Source organism: Sphaerodactylus townsendi, linkage group LG01 (assembly GCF_021028975.2).
Source record: "Sphaerodactylus townsendi isolate TG3544 linkage group LG01, MPM_Stown_v2.3, whole genome shotgun sequence".
Classification (NCBI taxonomy): domain Eukaryota; kingdom Metazoa; phylum Chordata; class Lepidosauria; order Squamata; family Sphaerodactylidae; genus Sphaerodactylus; species Sphaerodactylus townsendi.
This window is the reverse complement of record NC_059425.1, coordinates 46057960-46084052: the sequence shown is the minus strand read 5'-3', so window position 1 is coordinate 46084052 and position 26093 is coordinate 46057960. Positions and strand designations below refer to the sequence as shown.

At 43.0% G+C, this 26093-nt stretch overlaps 1 long non-coding RNA gene across 3 annotated transcripts in view; it reads left to right on the top strand.

Moving 5' to 3' along the window:
* Positions 1-26093, top strand: part of LOC125424762 — a 294553-nt gene that overhangs the window by 246239 nt on the left and 22221 nt on the right. For all 3 annotated transcript variants that reach the window (XR_007243277.1, XR_007243278.1, XR_007243276.1), the window contains one exon: positions 5642-5752. This is a non-coding gene — a long non-coding RNA (uncharacterized LOC125424762). The remainder of the gene's footprint in view (positions 1-5641; positions 5753-26093) is intronic.

The following is a 26093-nucleotide window of genomic DNA, read 5'->3' as shown; positions in this document are numbered from 1 at the left end:
TCCTCTGATGAACAAGCTCTGACTTACAAACATTCGTGCTGAAATGCAGTTTGTTCGTTTCTAAGTTGCTGGTGGGTTCCTGTTCCTTTTTTACCACTGTGAACAACATAAGAACATAAGAACATAAGAACTAGCCTGCTGGATCAGACCAGAGTCCATCTAGTCCAGCATTCTGCTACTCGCAGTGGCCCACCAGGTGCCTTTGGGAGCTCACATGCAGGATGTGAAAGCAATGGCCTTCTGCTGCTGATGCTGCTCCTGAGCACCTGGTCTGCTAAGGCATTTGCAATCTGAGATCAAGGAGGATCAAGATTGGTAGCCATAGATCGACTTCTCCTCCATAAATCTGTCCAAGCCCCTTTTAAAGCTATCCAGGTTAGTGGCCATCACCACCTCCTGTGGCAGCATATTCCAAACACCAATCACACGTTGCGTGAAGAAGTGTTTCCTTTTATTAGTCCTAATTCTTCCCCCCCCCCCCCCAGCATTTTCAATGAATGCTCCCTGGTTCTAGTATTGTGAGAAAGAGAGAAAAATTTCTCTCTGTCAACATTTTCTACCCCATGCATAATTTTATAGACTTCAATCATATCCCCCCTCAGACGTCTCCTCTCCAAACTAAAGAGTCCCAAATGCTGCAGCCTCTCCTCATAAGGAAGGTGCTCCAATCCTTCAATCATCCTCGTTGCCCTTCTCTGCACTTTTTCTATCTCTTCAATATCCTTTTTGAGATGTGGCGACCAGAACTGAACACAGTACTCCAAGTGCGGTCGCACGACTGCTTTATATAAGGGCAAGACAATCCTTGCAGTTTTATTCTCAATTCCTTTCCTAATTATCCCCAGCATAGAGTTTGCCTTTTTCACAGCTGCCATGCATTGAGTTGACATTCCCATGGAACTATCAACTAAGACGCCTAAATCCCTTTCCTGGTCTGTGACTGATAGCACTGACCCCTGTAGCGTGTATGTGAAGTTTGGCTTTTTTGCCCTGGACTGGAGGCTGGGTGGTGGCATGTTGTGTTGCTCTTCTGCCTGCTTTGAAGCTAGCAGGGTGCCAGTCGGGACTAAGAATAAACCTTGTGTGAATGGCCTTAATTCCATGCAATTGGAGTTGAGACTAGCAAGAATGTGGGGGTCAGGCCGGGGAGGGGGAGTTGCCTGTCATTTGTTGGCCTTGCCAAGAAATGGGGAGGATAGCTTGGCTGGCACCAGTCAGACACAGCTGGGTGTGGCGTTGGCAGCCATAGATGGGTAGACTTTCAGCAACAAAGCTGATCTGTGAATGAGCCCTTGGCTTGCAAGCAAGCAGAGTTACTGTTTGTGGCTTTCAGTGGGTTTTATATTCAAATTGGTTATTTTTTAAAGCCTTTCCATGAGCTCCTCTGGGACCCAACTTATCTTTCACCCTGTCGTGAATGTCATCAGCCTGCCATTGATTAATCTTATTTCAGATAATATAATGCGCTTTTTGCTATCCAAGGATTTATACCAAGACACGGCCAGTTGCTCTAGCCCTTGCTGTTGTTTGCTTATTAATTGCACAGGGCTCTCATGACAGCAAGAAGTATTTTGAACGTTGTATGGCATTATTTCCTTTCTCTCAAACATTGCTTTCTTAGCTCATTTACTCCTCTACCAGGTCACTTTCTGCAGAGAAGTCAGATCAGAGAAACTGCTGGTAACTGCGAGTCATAAAGCAAACAGGCTGTCTCTAGTAATTGCTGTCTATCTGTCATCTGAAAGCTGTGTGTTGGTTTCCAAGCCAAATGCAAGGCATTGCTAGACTTTCTATAGATGTTCCAGCATAGGAAAAGGAAGTGGTGTCCCTGTTGGTCTACTTTTTGGCATCCTTGTTTGTCCTGCTAGATTTCCGAGCTGCTATTGGTTTGTTTTCAATTCACATCAGAAATTACTGCTGGAGAGCCTTCTTACAGATGCATCTGTTCACAGACAGCTGTACCAGCTCGCTGCATGAAAGGGCAGGATAGGACACCAACATTTTAAAAAGTTTACTTGGGCACCCTGACCTGCTTTTGACCCTTTTCGGCAGGAGTTTATTACAGCTTAAAAAGAAACCAACAGAAAGCCCACAAGCCGTGTGTGAGGAAAGATGGCAGGCAGGAGGTGGAATGGCACTGGATGTTGGTGGGGAGGTATGGATATCTGTCCCTCTTTTTCCCAAGCTTGCTTTTGATATAGTCTCTCTCATATTGAAGGAAGTTTAGGGAAGATGACAGTAGAGCCTAGGGAAATCCAAAAGGTTGGCAGCAGCATGACAATGTGTGGAAGCCCAAACTGGATCTGTAGTGATTAGGGAAGGTAACATAGCCATGGGGTTGGGGGGTTGGGAGTGCAGTGGGACTGGAGTTCAGGCAAGGGCATGGTGGGAAATTGTTGCTCAGCAACTTGCTCCCCACATGACCTGGCCAAATGGCAGGGGAGTGAGCCATTTTAGTCAGTTGTGCCCTGAGGGAGGATGTGTTTAAAGGAGGATGTGTTTAAAAGAAGAGCTCCATGTGGATGCAACTAGCTATAAAACTATGCCATTTCCCCAGCTTGCAAGCCACTGGTGTCTCTCTGTAGCCATGATTGGGTAGAAAAAGGATAGTGTGAACCAGGCTGTAGAAAATGGGGACAATTCAACCAGCAGCAATTTCTATGACAGTGCTGGCAGGAAAAAATTGCTCTCAGCAGTGTTCATGTTGGATGGTAACATTTTCATAAGTGATTGTGGGAATGCTTGTGACCCGAGGAGAAAGCAGAATGTGCTCTTAGAATTAGATGGAATTATTGCAAACCCCGTGTTTTAATCCAACAATCTTACATTACTTAGATCAGTGATTCTCAACCTTCCTAGTGCTGTGACCCTTTAATACAGTTCCTCATGTTGTGGTGACCCCCAACCCTAACATTTATCCATTTTAAAGATGGAGAACACTGATGCAGAGGGTCTTAGGCGACCCCTGTGAAAGGGTCGTTCGACCCCCAAAGGGGTCCCGACCCCCAGGTTGAGAACCACTGACTTAGATGATTGAGGATGGGAGCCTGTTGCTTGCAAGTTAGAGAATCATTGATGGGCAGCAGCACGGCAAAGACTCACCTGGCTGACTGATGGTGGTAGAGAGGTGGCCTGATGCAGATCTCTCTCTTAACTGATGAACTCAGTAGATGGCCTTGGGCAAGCTGCTGTCATATGGGGACACTAATACTGGCCTAGTTCCCAGAGCTGTTGTAAGGATTACTGTGGGATAATGTATGTAAAGTGATTTGAATGCTCAGAAAGTGCTATACCAGCAATCATTATCCTAGTTTTACACAGTGAAGATTTCAGCCTTGAGAGCTATCATGTAGCCACGATTCATCCCAAAGCTTTTCAGTCATTATTACTTTGGCGTCCCTAAGCCACATACTGGGAGAGCTCGCTACATGTTATCCTCTCAATATATATGTTTGTCATTCATGTGTTGATAGGGTAATTTTTCAGTTCTGGTACATGTGAACCCATACCTTCAGTAATCTGAGCTTTTAATCACATGTGCCAAAAACTGGAAAATATGCTCATTTATTTACCCTCTGCACACAAATTAGCAAAAACGCATATTGATAAGCTTGTGCACAGCCTGTGCAGTGTAGGATTGCGCACAGTACATTCCTGGTATGCGAGGTAGGAGTGCCAAAATAATAAGTAATGAGAAGGGTTTTAACTGAAACCACATTCGTTCATCCCATTCCTGTGCAAATGAGCCCTAAGAACACATCTTCTATGGTGATCAGTACTTTAGGGACCGTATTAAAAACTAAGAAGCAGAAGAAAGCTTGGTGAAAGGGGCCTGACTCATCTGTGTGGACCTTAATCCTGTGTGGATTTATAGGCTGCCTAAGAAGCTTGTTTACCTAGCTGCGTGCGAGATTACAGCCTTTCCAAAGAGTGCGCTTTTTATCTCCGGCAGAAGCTGTGGCAGTTCCCCCTCTGCCATTGCAGACTAATTGCGTTCATTAGAGCAGACGGCGCAGCAGGTTGCCTCCTCTCCTCGACTGGACCCGCTGCAGCCTCCCTGCTGTTAGTTTACTTGATGTGGCTGGAGTTATTAAATGATTGTTTTCATAATGACATCAGCTCTGAATTAGATAAGGCTCATCCAGGAAAGATAATTAGTTCAACTTCAGAAAGAGCAGGCATAAATACTTGGCACAAGGAAGAGAGAGACAAGGCTGCTGTCTTGAAGGAGGGCCGTCTACAGTCGAAAGCCCTGAGTTTGAGAATGGGGGTGCTTTCACGCATGACCTTCAAAGTGCCACTCACTTTTGACACATTTGGAACTCAAACTCACTTTCTAAACGTCGTCCGTTTGAAAATGTGGATTTGATTTCAAAATGGCTCTTTCTGTCCTGAGACAGCGTTCACACATGTACATAAACGGTGCACGAGAAGCTGAAAGGTGATTTTAGTGCTCTATCTGAGCTTATTCAAAATCAGCCCAGCAGGAATTCCTAATTAGAAATGATGGTTTTTAATAGTCATCCGCAGAACACTGATTATCATGAGAGATTCACTAACGTGTTCAGACAAAAAAAAAAACACAGAGAGAAAGAGGACAGGGAAAATGTGTTGTTTTCAAGCTATCCCTTTTATCCAGCTTGTTTGTATAAGTTCACTTGGCTTCTTGGGGTCATTTTCACAGCCTAGCATGCAGCACATGTCTTCAACCTCACAGGTAAGATTATAGAACTCCCAGTCATTTCAAATGTGCCAGAGTTCCCAAAAGCTTTCTGCAAGTAGGTGCACATACATACCTAGATAAATAAATAAAGATAATAAATAAATAAATAAATAAAGATAAATAAAACATAAAGAAAGATAAATAAAGCCTACCAAATTGTCCCTGCCTATGTGTTCACTGACACTCTCAACTAATTCTTAAAAAGTTAATCCAGGCACTGATTCTTCTTCAGTGAGAACCCACTCAAATAAATAACATGGATCAGAATTCTTAGAAATGAACGGTGAATCTGATTATCTTGTTCCCTTGTCAAAATCTCCCTAGTAATAGAATGTAAGATGTAAGGGTATGGGTTAAAGTCTAGCCTTTCCCTTAATTTGCTAATTTTCTAACTGGCAGCATTTTTTAAATTGGCTGAAACATTACAAAATGCATTTGCTAGCAGTTGTGTGCGATAGAGCCTCCGCAGGATCTTAATTCCATGTGATTTATACGTACTTGAAAATTACCATGAAATGTGTATTAATGCTTTGCACAGATTCACGTGAAGCAGGACTGACATTTTTCTTTTTAAAAACGGGTGTTTCATCTTTCGGTCCCATGACAAGGAAACTGATTTTAGCAATAAAATCATCATTTAATTAATTTTTTTTTGAAAAAATTGAAATATAAATTCATAAGGAAGCGAAGTTACTGCCATCTGGTCCTGGTAATCTGTTACTTTTGAATGTGTCAATCAATTCTCAGTTGCAGTTTCTTTGCGATTTCTCTTCCTTCCTTTCATATGCCTTTGACCTATCTGCCTCTGACTGATTTCTGACTTCCACAGCTGTTGTTTTTTTAAACAAAATCATTGTTATTATGATATGCTTTTAACTTACTTAGTAATTCCCCCTCCTGTTACGTTTGCTTTTCTAGAGCCGGCCTGTGTTGCAGCAAGACGATGGCTGAATGCTTGCCTGGGATTCGAAGCCCTTGTCCAGCCCCCCTGAACCAGAATGAGGAAAGACTGAGCAAAGCCTTCCAAAGGTCAGAAGGTGGGGCTGGGCTGTGCCACGTGGGCTGTCCTTCCTCTTGAGGACTAGTGAAAACAAAGAACGCCGTGGGAAGTTAGCAAGAAGAATGGCTGCAGGGTGATGGGCTTGGTTCAGGCAAACACAGTTTCTGCTTTTTCACCATGTTTTTGGGTGACCTCAACTCACCTCGCAGGGTTGTTGTAAGGATGCCAGTTATAAATGCAGCCCCGAGTTCCTTTAAGAAATGTCATAGATGAGTCATTTCATTCATTTCTCAAATAAATTAGAGTTTTGGAATGGTTCTTTCTGCATGCAGACTCTGCATGGCCCTGTGGATGTCTACTAATGGAATGGGATTCTTAACATTTCTCCCAACTGCACTTCTATCTGCTGCAAATGCCCCAGGTGGTATTTCAGCCCTCTGCTAGCTGGGCTTTGAAACTAGAAGGGAACCTGGTATGGTGGGGGGGAAGGGGGGAGCGAAGGAAAGGGGACATTTGCAGGAGGAATCAGTAGCTGCAAAATAGGTTAAGAACCTTCCTTATTCCTGTTGATCACCCCCAGATAGTGTCACTTCCCCACCCCCCCAATTTCCCTTATCTCCGCAGACGTGGGGTTGGTATGATGGTTTTGCCAAGATAAAATCTCGTCGGGGCCATAAGTGCTGTGCATTCACAGACCTGCACACAATAAGCTGTGGGGCCAGTACGGAAGGAAGGATCCCCGTCTTTATGCCTTCTGCAGAGCTCAGTGTACTTTTATGGCTTTCTATAAATAAGATTCTATCCGTTAGCCCCAAAACCTATGGTCACAGTTCTGTGGGCTTCTTGGAACAGAAACAAAACAGACGTGCGTGCTGTGTCTCCCTGTCTGTCTCTGTCTCTCTTGGAGGATATTATGTGAGAGAGAGAGAGAGAGAGAGAAGAAGAAGAAGGAGGGAATGACGCTGGGGGAGGAAAGGAGATAAATCCTAACCACTCCTCATTTTTACAGCCCAGTTTCTTTCTCTCTTTAGCAAGCTGGGAGAAATGGGAATACGAGAGAGTGAGTGCTAGTTTAATAGTTCCCAAATCCTTTAAAGCAGATGTAAATGGCAGCAGGACTCTGCAGCCAGCAATTTTCTTTTCTTTTAAGAAAAAGGAAAGCTTCCCAGTGTATGTGCCATTAAAATTAAACTATCATTAAAGATACACAACAAAGCAGAAGTTCTCAGCAAAGATCCCAGTCTTGGGTAGAATTCTTGTATTTAAGTAATGTGATGCAGCAGTTACTATAGCAATTATCGCTCCACAAGCTGAACTCGCGTCTGACAATTTATCAGATTTGGAAATAAAGAGGTTTAAGCATTTGGTACTGAATAGGGCTTCTTTGGCCCAATGGCAAGCCCCGCGAGCACTCACCGTCAGCACAGGGCTTTATGGTCAGGGAGGGGACGAGGCTCAGTAGCAGACACCTGTTTGGCATGCAGATTGTCCCTAGATTAAGTCACCAGCATTTCCCATTGAAAGCTTGCAGGTAGCCCTGTGGGCTCATCTGTGGAGAACTGGGACTGTGAGATGACCCTGTGCAAACCTTTTTTAGATTCCCTGACACTGTACATTTGACAAAGCTAATTTTAAAAAAATCAAATGTCTAAAAATCAGATTTGGCAGAACAGCAAATGTGTCTGCTGAGTATAGACTGGCTGTGTTGTTTTTTTTTAAAAAAATGGAACTCCACTATCATGAGAAACGCTGGGCTTGTGAATGCGCAACAGCGCTCAGAGATGGTGGTATTATCATCCCCGGTGTAGCTACACCTTCTTTTGCTCCAGGCCAGGATATAGTCATGAGACTAAACACAAGTGAGGTTAAGCCTTGGTTAAAGCTGTTGACACACCACGAAGTGTGCGTCACGCTGCTTGCTTCAGGGAGATCCTCTGCTTCGGTTGTTTCCAGCCTTGTATGTAAACAGCCTCTGGGGATTTTGTACCTTGGGCAAGAGACTTTTGTCAGTTTCACCCGGGTTGAACTCTGCCTTCAGGAAGTACCATTTCATCAGTAACTCTCACACCTACTGACCAACAGGTACTGGGCTGGCCTGACTGTGAGGCAAACAAAGTCTTTGGTACAATTGGTACTTTTGCAAAAGGACTGAGCAGTCAAATGCAAGATATACCTGCTGATATGGTGGGCCCCACCTCTGCCAGCTTTGCAATTCAGACAAAAGTCAGCCATTTTGCAAGGTCTAGAAGAAATAGAATTTGCACCGTGCAAGTGAGCTTCTAGCAGTGATAAGTAGATGGGAGGAAACATTGCTGGGTGGCCTACTGCTGCAGTAGGACTAAATTATTAGAACTCTAAGGCAAACTGGATGTAGAGCTAGGAAATATTTCTGTATTCTTCCTTCTTCCAATGGCCTGAAAAACTTTTTTTAAAAACCCTCATCACTCTTTTTCAGGTTAAAGAGAATTATTTTAAGGGTGTGTGTGTGTGTATGCATATCCATAATGTGTATTACGACTCTTGTTTACGCCTCCAAAATTATTTAAATGGTTGCCAGCTTAAATTTGGAAGTATGGTGCTTTGAAACCTTCTTGCAATTTCCTCCAGGGTGCATTAGTAGAAAAGCCTTTAAAAAAAATCTCAGATAAGGCCATGGGTCATGGTCCCAATTTTCAAAAGAAAAAAAAATATTTTGTGAGCTCAAGTTGAAAAAAGAAGTCCAATATACTTTTCCTCATTACAGCCTCTAGGTTATAACTATGAATACAGCAAATATTGTCATTCTGGAAAACAGTTAGAATGTATCATTTTGAGGATTATAGCCATGAGAAGCAAGTGCTTTTTTACATACTGTTACCTAAAATTGTTACTTAAACACTGTGGGCTGCTGGTCAGAGAGTCTGATTCCCTTAGCCATGGGCTGAGCAGCCCTGATGTTATGCAATGTTCATTAACATTCTAACACTGGAGGGGGAAGTGTTAGTCACATAATGTAAACAAACATTACAGTTTCTATGAGGGAAAGTAAAGGTCAGTTTGGCAAAGGGAAAAACCTCACAGGATGTGGGGTATGTATCCTGAAACAGGAAATCTGAGAGCTAATGAGGTGAAATATAATGGGTGGAGGAAGGGCTGGGGATTAAATCTTGACAGCAAAGTTGACTGTATCTGCACGGCGTAAATTTTCCTCAGCATGTAAACCAACCTATCAAATACAGGTAGTTTTAGCCACATTAGTCTGCAGTAAAACAGGTAGACTTGAGTCAGGTAGCAATTTAGAGACAAGCAAGATTTTCAAGGTATAAACGTTGAAGAGTCAAAGGTCCCTTAATCAGATAAGCTCTGTGCACAACTTGAGTTCAGTCATGACAAAAGTGGATTTCAGGTAGCTGGCTCAAGGTTGAGTCAGTCTTCCATCCTTCCGAGGCCAGTAAAACATGTGCCCAGCCTGGTGGGGGTAAAGTGTAGACTTTGTCAGATACCAGTGAGAAACATTTCAGTCATACAAAGTGCCTTTCACCCTCCACAACTGCTGTCCCACAGGAGAGGGATGGCCATTACATGAACAAGGCCCTCTCTCTTACTCAGAGATACCTGCAGACAGGATAGCCCAGTCCCCTGTAATAATCCCTCCTCACTCAGGCACTGCACAGAGCTGCAGGGGCTGGGCACTCCAACACTGCTTCATTCATTGCTACCATTTATTCCTATCTGTCTGTCTGTGCTTTTTTCCCCCTGAGGTAACCACCCTACAGTGTTAAACAAGCAAGGAGTTTATTTATTTATTAAAAGTATTTATGCCCCTGCATAAATAAAAGTATTTATTTATTAAAAGTATTTATTTATAGTCATATTCAAGTTATAATAAAAGATAATACAATAACATATACAAAAATAAAACCAGCAACAATGAAACCAAATACAATACAATGAAGTCCCATGATACCACAAAAGATGAAGCTTACAATAAAATGCACCTATAAACCTAAATCTCTGCTTATTAAAATTTAGATGTTAAAAGCTGCTCGAAATAAAGTTACGTGTTATTTCTTTGAACATAACATTGAGTGGATCAGGAAGAGATTACAAAGTTTCTTTTCAAATAAACTTTTGAATTGTTTCTCTATTCTGTATATAGCTTTTGGGATCCTTCATTTCAAACTGACACTTTTCAGTCAGCTTTGAGCTAATCCTCTCCACAACTTCACTCAGCCAGACTCATTCCCAACTAAACTAACTGGCCCAAGGTCTTCCAGCAAGCTGCCATTGCACAGTGAGGATTCAAATTCGGGTCTCCCAAAAACTCTGACCACTACCTTACAATGCAGTTCAACTTCTGCCCCACTTGTTTCTTCGGTGGAAGAAATTTTTAAGAAGTTTCAAAGCTCTGTCATGCTCTGCGACTTCACTGCATTGTAAATAATTGTGCTTTTACCAAACTGTGGCATAGGATATACAACGTGCTAAAAGACATGAACTGGGGTAGTATAATACCTTCAGTAACTGTGCCCAAATTGAGTGGTCCCTGGTTCAGTTCTTACCTTGTCTTGAACTCCAAGTCAGGCAATTCTTTTGCAGACCTCAGCAAAGGATTTCCATGGACCTCACTTACCACCACCTGCCCACCACAGCCTACAATGCCTCCTGAACTGCTGCCCAGGAGCAGCATTTCAGGGGTCGTTTGAAGCTGCAGAAAGAAGCAAGAAAGCCCCACTCCAAAAATGAAAATCCCTTTGCCCACAGAACTGCTTTACTGGATCCAAGGCCTGGTCCATAATATGGGGAAATAATACCGGTCTCATATTATTAGGACTGGTTTGTGAAGTTTTGAGAGATAAGTGCCTTTGAAGATAGCAAGGAAACTTCAGATAGTTTACAGTATAGTAGTGAAAGCTGCTGGAAGCAGATCTCACCAGCTTTGAAAGAGCTGCATTACCTGATAATTTATTTCCAAGCACTTTTCAGGGTCCTAGTTCTCTCCTTTGAAGCCCTGAATTGTCCAGCACAGGGTTGCCTTAAGGATCACTCAGATGGCTTGCTATTCAAACACCTACTCAACGGGCCTCCATCATGAGAAGTGAAACGGAGGGGGGGGGGCAGGCACTACTGGAAGGCACCTTGATTAGGTAACTCTTTTCCTGCGTTAATTTGTTTATGTGTCAAGCCTTAGGAGATTTTTATTTTCACTGGCTATAGCCAGAGGCATAGTTCCAAGGGGGCGGGGGTGTGCGCGACGCACCAGGTGCGCGCCCCTGTGGGGATGTGGTGGGGGCATTCCGGGGCAGGACGGGGGCGTTCTGGGGCGGGACAGGGGCGGAGAACGCACCGGTGCACCGGGCACTTGCTACGCCTCTGGCTATAGCTGCAGACTCTTTTTAAATGCTAGCTACTACTGATGTGGTTTTAATGCTGTTTTTGTGCTTGTATTGGCTTTTCTTACATGCTGCTGTTTTTATTTTTTAATGGTACTTCACTTTTATTGGTGAGAATAAAAGTGGTTTGAATAGAAAATAAAATGTAGAAAGTGTTTTGAACTGTAGTATTTGGGTAACATACAAGTCTATTTGAATGCAATCATTTTGAAGTCAGGTGGTGAATCAGTTATAAAATGCCAATGGGTTGGCAGCTTTATGTATAAATTGAAATTCTAAGGAAAAACCCAGCATTCCCAAATACTTAAAAAGGCTTTTCATCTGGCATTCTGTTCCCTTGCTGTTTTAATGAACACTCTTTATATATAAAAGCTCTTAAAAATGCTTGGTCTGTGTTCCTAACCGCTACTATTTGCTTAAGAAGCCTCTGCTGTGAACCTAGTTTCTCTTGCACAAACTCTATGATATAACCTTCACTGCCATGAACAATTTTGGAAGAATTATCCATTTGCTGTTTCCTTAACAATCCCTCTATTAAACTGCATGGTGCCTTTAAAAACTGCATGCTATATATGTTTGGATTCATGGCCCTCTACAAATCCATTTAGAAACCATTCCAACAGGCAAGTTTGCATTTTTGTAAAAAGCTCTATGAGAGCTGTTCTAAAACTCACTGATATAGTATGCTGATCAGATCAGATTTAACAATATGAATTAAATCCTTGCCCAGGAATATACCATGTCACGTTGGGAGGATTCTTCAAGGCCCGTCTATAATATTGCTGTGCCCAGGGTGGCTGTAAATTAGAAGTACCCGATTTTAGTACTTCATTGTTGAGGTCCACAGCATCAAACCTGTCTGAATAGGCTAGTGTCCATCACTGTTAATGCTGAATTGCTCTTTGGAGGACTGTAATATTGATCAGAAGTATTCAACTTCACTTAAGAAACACGTAAAGTGACCAAACCTGGGTATTCAAAACACAGCAACAGTTCTTCCCCTGCACCTTGCATGCCTGATTTTATTCTACTTTTATTATTTTATTCTCAAATCCATAACATGGCTACATGGTTTGATTAGTACAGCAAGATGGTAGAACAGTCATCAGTCAGGGTCTAACAAAAGTAAATATTGTCCCAAAAAATACTGTTAAATTTTCACATAAACCTTAAGAGTGTTTCACTATTTCTTGAACCACCACGGAAAGGCTTCACTACAATTACAACCAATTAAAATATGAATGCCAAGTTTCATGTTCTTTTTGTTTCCTTGTAGCTCCCTGTCAGGATCGAGTGACAGATGGGGGGTGCTTGTTCCTTATTGCAGAGCATCAGAGTTCTATGGAGCAAATGCCTTATGCTCCTTTCACAACTTGGGAACTGAGCTGCCTTGTCAGTTTTTGGAACTTTCACCCAGCAACCCTAGAAAAAGATACTGGGCTACACAGTGAATAGATTTAGCCCTGAAATTGTGTGTTTGCTGTCTGTAGTACAATACAGGTTGTTCCTGTTTTAAAAGCCACCTTGAATATGGAGGTACTTTGAATTAATTAAAAAAAAATAGGAGAGCTTTTGTATTCGAAGTTTGTAAGGTAGCAAATACAGGACTTCCAGAACAAATCTCTCTAAGAGATGCCAGAAATGAGGGAACAGCCCAGTTGACAGTGCCAGAAGGGGGTATGCACAGCACTGATTGGCAGGCCCTTCACACAAAATCATCTCTGTCTCTTCAAGTTTTAAAACCTGATCATTTAAAGCAATAATAGTAACCGTGGAGCTCAAGTTTAATCGAAACTTCCTAGAAGCATTCAAAGAGGGAAAGCAGGTGGAAGATGCAATGTGAGGGAAAAATGCAAGTAATACTCTGCTCCTGAATCAGGAGACAGTGGCTGGTTGGAAACTCTCTCTCTCTCTCTCTCTCTCTCTCTTTCTCTTTTGCTCACTCTCTGTGGTTATCAGTCTCCTTACTTCCATAGCCCTGAGGGCTCTCAAGACAAAGAAAAATGGAGACGGGCTCTTTAAGCCAATCCACAGCCGTTTGCTATGGCCAGTAGCTTTCAACTATTCACAAAATGTAATTTGACAAAGTAAAATGCAGTAGTCAGATATCATTCAATTACTATGAAAAGGAGTTAAAAGAGGACAGTGATTTATGTTAATTAACATTTTCCTAATTAATATGAAAAAATGTACTCCTTCCTTCCTCAAAGCAGCAGAGAGTTTACTTTTTTCCTGATCCAGCTCTAGCTAGGGCTGATTGACTCCTGTACTATTTTTGCACAGAGGGCTGTGCTGTTGCTATGCTGTATTGCTTGCATATGTGATCGGCACTCATTTCTTCCTGCTTATGCAAAGAGACCTACTGCTATCTAACGTGTGTGTAGTTATGGGCTTTTATGAGACAGAAATCACTTTTCAGATGACAATAGAATAATTTTCTTTTCTGAAGAAGTGAGCTGTATTTCATGAAAACTCATGTTGTAATAAGTGTTAAGGTGTAAGGTACCCTTGGACTTCTATTTTGTTTTGATACGTAAACCAACACATCTGCCTCGCTGAAATGATTTGGTTGTGTACACTCTCTGATCAGAGGGTCATAAAAATTTGCGCCCCTTCCTTTGTAGTGTTGGCATAAAACTATTCTAGGGATTTAAATCTGTCCCTTTCAACATTAGTATAGAATGCGGGTCCCCAACTTTTTTGAGCCTATGAGTGGTAAATACAATCACAAAATGATTTCCACAGGAGGTGGCACCTATCACAAAATGTCCAGAGGTGAAATCATGCATAAATATAATGGTAGTGCTTCAAGATCTGAGACCAAAACTCTGGTTAACATGGTGCCTTTTAAAATGATAATATTGTTTAAAAATTTTTTTGCATACATATAGCCTACCTTGAGTCATGTGCTGTAGATCTTTGTGTTGGGGAGGTGGCAGCTGCTGCTGAAACATTTTTTAAACCTGCACATCAGATGAGATCCTCCATGGCCAATCAGAAGCCTTGTTAGTCTAAAGTCCAACTGGCCCTTCCCACTTTCTAAAATCACTTGGTGGCTGCCAGAAAGGTCTTGGTGGGCACCATGAGGACCTGTGATACAGAACATTTTCACCATGTGTTTAAAGCCATAGAGACATTATTTAGGACTAACTGTGCAATCCAGAGGAGGGGGAAGCTGTGCCATGGCCAGAGGTGGTGCAGCAATGATGCAGCTGAGCAATCTCCTAAACCGGTAGCTGTGCTGCAGGCAGCGCTATGACAGAACGAAAAAGGGCAGCAGATGATAAAAGGACATATAACACAGGAATGCCAGCATGGAGGGGGTGGGATAGGGGCCATGACCAACAAGTGGGCTGATAGCCAGCTGGGGGTGGAGAAACAGTGGAGGAGTGAAATGCAGAAGGCAGCTAAAGGGAGGGAGGGGGTGACGACAACATGGCCTTGAAGGGGGCCACCAGGGAGCAGGCGAGAGTTCCAAGACGACCTCCATCCGTGCTTGCCCCTCGTCAGCACCTCGTACCATGCCAAGCAACACCTCTAGGTGACCTTAGGCTCTTGAGATGCTGCCCCCAAATTCAGCTGGTTCTGGGGTCCTCTTGCTTCCATAGCGCTTTTGACCTCCACGTACCTTGTGGATTGCACTATAAATGCATCATCCTTGATAAAACAGGACTAAAATAAGAATATCCCCTGGAGTTTACAAATTTGATTAATTGGCACAAAAAATTGAATAACGCAGGACATGTTTTTGCTGTCTACAAGATGTGGCATATTCATGTGGTTAGGTAGGTTGGTGTATAGAAAAACAAGGAGAATAAAAACCTTCGTATGTTAGGTTGAAATTGATGATCTCATCATGTAATTTTAATAATACTTTATCCATCACATCTGCTTTTCCATCCAAGAAGAAGCTCGAAATAGATTAGAGTCTAAACACATAATAGTATATGATAAAAACAAAACAGCAGGAATAATTCTCAAATCAAACAAAACACCAATGAGAAATCTCAGTTCCTCAGCCAGCAACTTGCTTTTAATCAGTTCAGCTAAAAACTCAGCATTTGAACAGCCGTAACACATACTTTATTAAGTAGGCTGGTAATATCATCTTTTTATTGCCAATGGGCAGCTGAAGCAGATGGGCTTATCTAAAGTGTTCTAGTGAGTTAGTAACTGAACCAGCATTTGAATTTGGGAAGATCCCTCAATGTTGCCTTACATTGAATTAGATCATTTGTCTATCTAGTCCAGCATTGTCTACTTGAGAGTCAGAGAGGTTTGTCCCAATCCTGTTGTTTCAGATCCTTTTATAAATGGTAAGGGTAGGGACTGAACCTAGGACAATCTGCAGGGGCTGGAAATGTTCTACCACTGAGTTGCAGGCTCTCCTCTCTAAGCTCCCTCTGGAGCAGGCGGGGATAGCTACCGCAATGCTAGTATAAGTTTAAAATCACAGCTGACATAATTAGCTGGAGGTTGTTGGAACCAATATACTGTGGTGTCCTTTTTTGTATTTAGACTTCTTGCATATGTGCTTGGGGCAGTTTGTATTGATTTTATTTTTATGCTGCAGCCTGATGTTCCATTTGAGTCTTCCAAGAAATAGTGGGTATAAATATTTAAATAAATAAATAACTGCCTATAATCTGAATAGACACAATAAGAGTGGGAGGAGAAGATATAGAAACTGTTTTGGAATCTTGGCAGGAAGCTGAAACATCCTTCTGGGCTAGATTTTGCCTGCAGCAGCCATTACAGGCCCTTCATGGTCTTTTGTTCCGGAGCCCGCAAATAACTGGCAGGTTTAAATTGTGGTCAGTTGATTATGCACAAGGCATCTGCTGGCCAATGGGATGTTGCAACAAATGTCTGTTGCAGCAAGATTTCTTGTATGGATATATTTCCTCAAGCCCCGCTTTCATTTTCTATTCTTCCCGCAGCAAGCGAGACCACTTGTAGCACAAATTTAATTTTGCTTTACTGCCAGAGAGGGGAGATTTTCCAGTGAGCACAGCTTTGCCCCAGACCTCTTCCCTTCACCCACCTCCAGTCTGCCTAGCTCCACCCTTCCCATTCCTCACACTGCTGTCCATGCCTTCCCCCTTGCACCATTGTTACTGGCCCCTTCATGCTTCTCTAATGCTCATTTCAATATATTAATGTATCAGTATAACAGAGATGGCTTTTGCAAGGAACAGCACAAGCCGGGGGGGGGGGGGTCTGTTTCTGGCTCCAGTCCATCTCCCCCATTCTGTTTCTGCCCTCTGCGATGATCAGGAGGGCTTTTAAAAACTATTTCGGAAAAAGCCTCTTTTTAAAAACAAGCCTCTTTCCTGTGGTAGCAGCGAAAGAGAGACTGGGAGAGAGAGAGAGAGAGTATGGAGGGGAAGGGTGGGGGATAATATCAGCTCTATAGTATTGGGAGTACTGAATGTTTTGAGATCTGAGCCTTTAAGAGGGGCAGAGATAAGAGAACCAGGAAACAGAGGCCCATTGAGATTAGCTGCAGGGGAGAACTAGGATGCCTCCTCGCGTGTAAACAGAGAAATGCAAGGAGACCACACCTCAGCCCCACCATGCAACTAAAAGGCCTGAGGTAGGTTTCCCATTAGTAATGGGAGAGTGTGTACGTAATCCTGTTGTACATGCTGATATTTATGCAGGGTTGCTATAATCCAGCAAATAAATCTAGTCAGTTACTAGAACTATTCGGCATTCTTCCCCTGTAACAGAGGCTCCTTTCTGATCAGATAGTAGCACCAGCTGGCAGACCCACTGCAGGCCTGAGGGCTCTGGGTACATCCAGTTAATGGCCTGTCCACCCATGACGGATTTGAATACAAAGGCAACTAACAACTCGGCAGCACCAGTTCAAGCCCAGTCAAAGTTAATGGGGCTTGTGCATTGATGACAAGATTGCCCAATAGCGACCTTTCAGTCCTAGTTCCAGCTTCCCCCCCTCTTATTTTATGGCCCACATGGGAGATGGCATAGGGAGATAAGGTAGCCTTTTGCAAAAGGGAGGGGGAATGAAAGTGAACATGAAGGTCTGTTTTGGAAAACACAGGTGCTGAGTGTAAACAGAGACAGACTCTTGTCTAGACAGTGTGCTGCAGGTCTATGAAAGTGAACTGCAAAAGAGCACCTCTAACTCCCTTGAATGATGGCTATTCATGAATTTTAGCATTCAGCATTTATATAGGAGCTGCACTTAAAAGAGACCAAACTGGCTAGACCAGTAAGGTGATTGACCTCTTCCAAACACTTTATCGAAAGGGTGTACCTTCAGGGGGATGAAGTCACCAGAGTTTTTATCCAAACATTGTCTGTGATTAACTTTTATCTCTTGCGTCTTTCACTTTGGACCCAAAGAGAGCTCAGAAAAAATGGTCAGGTTATTGGTAAAGAATGACAGAAGTGTGGCTTGCTGTATGTTAATGTTCAGTGTTAATAGGCTGAAAATAATTTGACAAGCCTCTGCGTTTCAGACTGCTCACAGACAGTTGTCTCTATGAAGGAACAGGAGCAATTTCTTCTTTAGCGCTCCTGTGATATTTATCTGACAGGCAGGATTGTTAGTTTGGTAACTGTATGGACAAATGCAGAACACGTTCTGACCCCTGCTAGGTATGAGCAGAAGGGCACCGTGTAGAAACAATAGTAGGAACCGTTCGTGTCATGATCCAGTTCCTGGGTGCAGCATCTGCCGTCTCATTGGGGACTGCACCTGGGCAGGCCAGCCAACTCAGCAGAATTCTTTTAGCTTTTAGCAACAGCAGGAGGCGCTCTCTGCCATGCGTCATCTGTGACAGTTCCTTTCCACTCAAACCATCCCATGTCCCAGGGAGACATGGACCCCTTCCCTCCAGTTCCTTTCTTGCCGCTGAGGGGAGCAGATTGGTTCAGTCCTTCTCTTCGATTGTGATTGTTCTTTGTTCATTCTCCTTCCATACTGAGGCAGCTTTTGCCAGCCAGCTTTTCTCTATCCTTGGCAGCTGTTCGGATCTTGAGTTAACTGTGCCAGCTTTTGCTGACTACCGGTAGTTTATTCTACCTACCCCCTTGGACCAGTGGTAATTCAGATCACAGGGATGGCCTTGAAGACCTCACTCACTAAGTGGGCCACATGCAACACTGAGATGACTGTTTCTGATGAGCATGACTTGTTCCTTACTTGCCTGGGCAAGACTTATAACATTGTCAAGTGCAAAATTTGACTGAAGTTTATTCCTAAGGTGTGCTCCAAGAAGGCCTTCCATCTTAAAGCCTCTTTGTGGCAAAAGACTGTATTGACCACCATGCAGCAATCCGGTTCCCAAACCTGTCTTAGTTTACAGAACGTTTAAAATCTTTCTCAGTTCTCTCCCAATCTAAACCTGTCTGTTCCTTGATTTCAGACCCTACATTTCCAAATGTGCCCTATTTATGACTTGACTCCTTAAGGGTTGAGAAATCAGGGTATAAAAACCAACTCTCCTTCTCCTTCTCCTTCTCCTTCTCCTTCTCCTTCTCCTTCTCCTTCTTCTCCTTCTCCTCCTCCTCCTCCTCCTCCTCCTTCTTCTATGTGGTGGTATGGGCGGAGTCCTTTTTCTAAAATGAAGTTTTAAAAAACAAGCAAACATGTTTGAAATGGCAAGACAGTGCTGTGGGGAATTAGTTATCTTGCACTATTTTCTTCGAAGAGTTGTACAAATACTCATGCAGATAAACTGATATACAGACATCCTTTACTGTACCAAAAATAATAAGAATTTGCTTCAGGGTCAGGAGTGATGGTGAGCATGTTATCTGTCACCAGTGATATCTCAGGCTGTGTCCAGTAGGTCCTTACTCAAGATATGCCCACATCTACTGCAACCATGCGAATTACTCCCTGGGGAGCTGCCTTTTGCTTTTCGTCAGATACTTCTTTAAGAACTCTAAAATGAGCAAAACTGCAAGTCATTACAAACTGTACATATCCCCATTCATAACAAAACTGCTAGTCATTACAAACTGCACATAATCCTTTGCCCTTAATGAGCTCTTATAAAGTCATAAACACGGTTATGTACATTCCATAGTGGTATCACTCAAGAAAAAAAACCTGGTATTATCAGCACTGATTTCAAGCCTCCTGGAAATTTTCTCCTTTCATTTCAAAACAAGACAAATTTCTATTCCTCAGCGATGCTGCTTTAAAATGTAGACAGGTACAAAATCTCAGAATATTTCTGAGGAGGAATTTGCTGTGTGTCTAGGTGCTCTTTTTATATCATTCTCTGTCCCTTGGTTAATAGCATAAATATAAAACACACAAACATGCTTGGAAACTTAGGCTCATTCATAAGTACACTCATCAGGGAGGCCACACTCTGGACCTGATTTTTGTGGCAGGAGTGCATATGGCCTTATCCTCCTTTGCAGGCCCGAAGGAGGTCTGACTGGCTTCCACGAGGGTCAGGGCTTTCTCAGTCCTGGCCCCTACCTGATGGAATAAGCTCCCCAATGAGATCAGGGCCCTACAGGACCTGAATGAGTTCCCAGGGCCTGCAAGATGGAGCTTTTCCGCCAGGTGTTTTCCACCTAGCCAGCCGGCCTGAACCATTATCATCACTGGCCTCCCATGGGTGTAGTATGGGATGGGTTTTTAACACCATCTGTTTTAAATGTTGGTTGATGTTTTATTGTTGTTTTAATTTTGTAAATTTTATTGTTGTTCGCTGTCCTGAGCCCACTTGGGAAGGGTGGGGTATAAATTTATTAAATAAATAAACAAACAAACAAACAAACAAATAAATAAATAAATAAATAAATAAATAAATAAATGTGCAGTCAAACTAAAGGGCTGAAAGGAGACCAAAAGCACCCAGTCAAAATTCCTACCTCATCAGGCCCACTCAACCTCATATGAATATAAAAAGATCCTTTCAGGATCAAACCAAAGGTTTTTCTAATAAAGTGTTTTCCACAGTAGCCAATGAGATGCCTCTAGGAAGCCTACCAGAACAGTATGAAAACAATGGCTGTCTTGTGCTGCTTACATTCCCTTCCCCCCATGAAGGGGTACTGCCTTTGAACATGTAGGTTCCATTTATTTTTCATGACTCATAACAGTTGAATTGTCTAAAATGACTGTTGTGGGTTTTCCAGGCTGGGTGGCCGTGGTCTGGTCATTTTTGCTCCTAACATTTTGCCCAAATCTATGGCTGGCATCTTCAGAGGTATATCATGGCAAGAAGTGTTTCTCTCTGTGACATACTTCTTACTGTGACATGCCTCTGCAGATGCTAGCAAAACAGCCCAGAAAACCCTCAATAGCCAGTTGATTTCGCCTGTGACAACCTTTGACAATAAATTGTCTAATATCTTTTAAATGACTGACCATCACCACACTTTGCTGTAGCAAGTGGCCAAGATGGATGGAGGGTGGTGGACAGCATGGTCAAGTGGCAGCCAGTTTATTACAACTATAGTGTTTTCAAGGCAAGAGACATTAAGAGGTGGTTTGCTATTGCCTACCTCTGCATAATGACCCCGAACTTCCTTGGTGGTCTCCCATTCAAGCCCTAACCAGGGCTGACCTTCTTAACTTTTGAGATCTGATGAGATCAGGCAATCCAGGTTAGGGCTTGAGGGGAATCTAGAAGGCCTGAAACCCTGGAGAGTTGCTGCTTGTCAGAGTAGACAATGCCAACTTTGACAAACCAGTCATCTGAGCAACTTCATGTATTCAAGACAGCACATGTGTTCAATCAGCAAACTGTCCAAACTGTGTGGGTGGAGGTCAGGAGCACAGAGAGCTCTTGAAGAGGAGAGTGAGCTTCATTTGTATCTTCTCTGAGAAAATCCACCAGGAAGTTGTCTCATTTAAAACCTATTGACGTAAATGGGAGTTGGGCAAGAGTTGTCCTGCTTTATGCAGGAGAACTATAAGAAAACAGGAGAAACAAATGTATCTTTTGGTTTCTCTGCCTTATTTAATTTCAGTTTGACACAGGGATGACAAGCTCTGTCTTATAACTAAACACCTTGGAACTGAATAGTAAGAGGCTATCCACCATTGGCAAACAGCAAGTGTTGTTTGCTGCTGCTGGATAAGTCGATGTTCATTGCTCAATGTAGCTTCTTACTTAAGGAGCAGCAGTGGTGTAGGAGGTTAAGAGCTCGTGTATCTAATCTGGAGAAACTGGGTTTGATTCCCAGCTCTGCCGCCTGAGCTGTGGAGGCTTATCTGGAAAATTCAGATTAGCCTGTACACTCCCACACACGCCAGCTGGGTGACCTTGGGCGAGTCACAGCTCTGAGCTCTCTCAGCCCCACCTACCTCACAGGGTGTTTGTTGTGAGGGGGGAAGGGCAAGGAGATTGTGAGCCCCTTTGAGTCTCCTGCAGGAGAGAAAGGGGAGGGATATAAATCCAAACTCCTCCTCCTCCTCCTCCTCCTCTTCTTCTTCTTCTTCTTCTTCTTCTTCTTCTTCTTCTTCTTCTTCTTCTTCTTCTTCTTCTTCTTCTTCTTCTTCTTCTTCTTCTTCTTCTTCTTCTTCTTCTTCTTCTTCTTCTTCTTCTTCTTCAAGTACATTTATGTAAAAGGAGAGCACCCACTACTGTACTCATGTATCTATTAAGGAATCTGGCTGGCTGGAATGTCTAGTTCATGATTGTATTCACAATCTTATAAGACAATCTTATTCAGAGTACAGGATTGCACTTTGAGTGGATTTCTAGTAATTCCATAACTTATTCTGTTGGTTTCATCGACTGCTAGCCTTTTAACTAATTAATTATATTATGAAATTTAAATACAGTTGCATAGCATCCTAGCCTCAGGGCAAATGTCTTTTAAGGGATATTGAAGTCAATTACTTAACTCTCCTCATGCTGCCCCCCCCTGCGCCCCCCCCCCCCCCGGCAAAGAAATAACGTTACTCAGCTCTCCTCATACGCATGCGCTGGCAACAAACACGAGCTTGTTGCTTTAGTGCCATGCTGATTGGTTCATTCAACTGCATGCAATTTGTTGGGTTTTTTTGCTTTTTAAAAAAAGGCTCCCATGATCAGTGTCATGGGGAAAGATGGAAACCGGGGCATCAAAAGCTAAAACCTCTATAGAGAGAAACTGATGCCCTGATGCAGATTTGGGTGGAAAGCTGGGAGAAAGGGGAGCGTGAAATGAATCCAGATGCCCCAAGGAGGAAAAGCTTTGGAACAGTGGAATGCAAAACTTGCGGTGAGTTGTAAGTGCGTCAGTGACCAATGTGAGCAAACAAAACAGTAATAAAAGCTTTTCCATGTTAGGCGCAATCCAACTTTATGCAAGAGTCCCTGGAAATAAGTAGACATAGTAAAGTTGCCATCTTCCTAGTGGTGGTTGGATATCTCCCGGAATTATATCTATTCTCCAGCTGACAGAGAGCAGTTCCATTGAAGAAAATGGGTGCTTTGGATGTTGGTCTCTATGGCATTATGCCCTGCTGAAATCTCTCTCCTTCTCAAACCTCACCCTCAAAATCTCCAGGAATTTCCCCAACACCGATCTGGCAACTATATAATGTGGATATAAACTATAAAGACTCAGCTGAGGGCCAGCAAAAAAAAGAGGGAAGGAAGGGGAAACTTTCCCATTAGAGTAGTCTTAAAAGCTTGAACCCATTTGTCTTTGGCCGTTTCCGCACGGGCATTAAATGGCGACCTGGAGACGGCAAAAACGCCATCTCCAGGCCGCCATTTGCACGGGGGGGCGCAGCTGCAACGCAGCCACGCCGCCCTCGCGCCGCCCGGCCGGCCTGAAGCCGGCGTTTCCCCAGAGCGCTGGGAAGTGCTCTTTTTGGGGAAACGCCGCTGTGAAGCCGCTGCCGAGTGAATGGCAGTGGCTTCACAACGCCTCCCCCACCCGGCACTTACCTTGTCCCTGGGCCTCCGGCGCGTCGCCGAGGCCTGGGGACACGCCCCCCCTGCCCTGCACCGCTGCCCTGCACCGACCCGGCCGTTTCCACCTTCATGCAGAAACGGCCTTTATTATTTAGCTCCACTTATTAAAATTTGCCCTCAATGAATAAAATGCAGTTCATGTATAGCTCACTGTATGTGAAGGTAGGCTGTTTTTGTAACATACATTCTACATAATGGATGTGCTTTCTCTATGTGAGTCTTGTAGCAGGCAAAGTGACTTGACTTTGCTTCTTCTGAGCTTCCAGCTGCACTGGCTGTTTCCTACCAATCCCTATTTTTTCCCCTCTCTTTTGCACCAGTTTGCTCCCAACAGTGCAGTCCTGTGCAGTTGTTCTAGTCTGAGCCCATTGGACCAATGAGCTTAAATTGGGATGATTGTACAGGATTGTATGGAAAGAGGCCTAAATTCTCTGAAAACCTGGATATAGAAAATAACATCATACAACGCCTATTTTATTTGTAGGACAGAGTCTTAGTGTCTATGGAACAAGAATTTAGAAAATTATTTCTGATGCAGCCTTCTTTATGTCATGTCCTTCCTTGTCTGCTCACCGATGTGTTTTTTCCCCCAAGAGATTTTTACCTCACCTTTCTGCTTCAGAAGGGAGGCTTTGAAACATAATTATGATTCTATTATACCATCTACCTTGCACTCCCACTTAACTGAACTGCTAAATGTTTTACCACTTAATTAGCTAAAACATTTTAATACTCTCACATTAGCAATCTCAACAGAACATTGTTCCAAACCACAAATTGATATTATCAACTCTTTGCTGTCATCTATGATCTGTATGATATGTGGTGCAATAGAAGTCAGAGTAGGATGAGTAGGTAAGATAGCAGTCCCATTTTTCTCAATTGGTTGGTGTAAGTTTAGCATGAAATATATGAGGCCCTAAAACACCAGGACCAGTTCTGACTCCTTCACAGACAATCCACACGGAACATGCATGCGAAAGGGAAGAATCCAGGCCAGGGGTCTGCAAACTGCGGCTCTTCAGATGTTCATGGACTACAGTTGGCCATGCTGGCAGGGGCTGATGGGATTTGTAGTCCATGAACTTCTGGAGAGCCGCAGGCTGCAGACCCCTGATCCAGGCTAAACCTGCCAAGATGGAAATGAGGAACGCAGATGACTGAAAGAGAAAAAAAAATGACTTACATGAGAGACATAAGACAAGCAGAGAGGAGACCAAAATGCTAAACTGTTTTCCTGCTGTGCTTGCTAGTCGCTTTGTATGTTGAGGACAATTATTTCAATATTAAGCTCTCCCTTGTGTCTGTTGCTTTTCCTCATAGATCTTGGGTGACACGTCTTCCTGTGTAGCAAGATTCCCGAGTGCGTGCTACTCTGTGACTGAATTTGGCAGTGTGAAATTCTTGCAGAAAATATTAGAGGAAATAAAACATACAGAAATAGTGCTATTTCTATATCTTCCCAAATGGGATAGTTCCCTTGTGTAACATACAAACATTGCAATGCACATTATTACATAGAGACTCCATGATTTTCATTTATAGAAAACTCCTCCTTTCTTTGACTAAATTTTATGCTTTAATTATTTACACTTGTTTCAGTAGGAGGAGAAACATACTGCCAGCTAAATGGCTGCTGAGCTGAAATCCTGATCTGGGGCTGCTACTATTCTGGAGCAGGCTCTTCTTCCCCAGGCATTTCCATAGATTCCTTATATTTTGATGCAGCAAGTTACAGAGACCAGGAGCACTACTGATGCTATCCCTTGCTGCCTGCCTGCCTGCCTGATGCAGATGATTGCCCTGCTGTCCCTAATGGCAGAGCAAGTACAGAGAACCTTGGCTGGGGGTTCTATCAAGTGAATACCTGTGAAGTGTACCCAACAGCAACAAGATTTCAGCAGTGTCCTAAAGCTCTGTGAGAAGAGTTTTTAAGTGTGTCATGTGTCCAGTAATAAATGAGCTATCAGCTCCGTTTTTGCTATTGAAATTCCAATAAGTCTACAATTCCTTGGTTCATCTCAGATGTGAGAGTGGTCTCCTAGACATTCCAAACTGGGATTCCAGGGTCCCCAGAAGAAGGTTTCAGTCAGAACAGAGTTAACCGAAGGAAACTAACCATTGGACATTTGAACTTGGCCTTTGGTCCTGATATGATGGTTGTATGTTGGTAGCCAGCAAAGATCCTGTTGCTAGGTCTTAGTTCTTCTGGCCAAGTTCCCCAAACCACTTTCCAGTACTGAATGCTCACCTCTCTCTCTCTCTCTCTCTCTCTCTCTCTCTCTCTCTCATTCTTTCCCCAAATAAATATTAAAAAAAAATATTGCAAGCAAATTTTGGCAAGACAGATGTTCTATTATTTTTCAATCTTTTAAATGTGATTTGTAATGACTTCTTGAGTCATGGGGAAAGGCAGAATATATATATACACACAGAGAAATCATTAGCTCAATTATTCCCCTAACCCAAACATAGCTCCTCTCTTTGTCCTCTATTCTGAGAATTGTCTTTGTTATCCAAAATGCTGGAGTCTGCCCTTTTTAGAGTAGGAGAATTAGCAAGGGCAGGCTTTGCTTAACAAGAGGCTGGATAACTTTACAAGATCTTTTCCACCTATGTCTATATTAGGTTTTTCACCTTAGAAATCTGCAGGAGTCCAGAGTAAAAGTTTAACAAGTTTTGGATACAGATAGTGTTGAGTAGACAGGTCTGGAATAGATCAGGATTTTGTGAGAAAAGGTTATAATTACTTTATTCTGAAGAAGGGTTCCGGAAAGCAGAGTTCCATGCCTGGAGTGGAGATTGGTGGAAGCAGAGGGTACGCAGTGCGGTAGACACCCTGGGCACTGACTGCAGAGTGGACAGCTATTTTATCCAGAAGATTGGGTCCTCTAGCCTTTCTAAGAGAGCTTAATGTTAAGTGGTGCATAGTTAAAATTAATGTTGGACACTAGGACTTAATGTTCTAAGCCAAAAAGCGTCCGGAGATAGAGGGAGGCTGACTGAATCCCAGCTTCAGGACAAAGCCAATGTAAATGAAGGTGGTCTTGGGAGAGGTTAGTCAGAAACCAAAAAATGAGACTAGTATT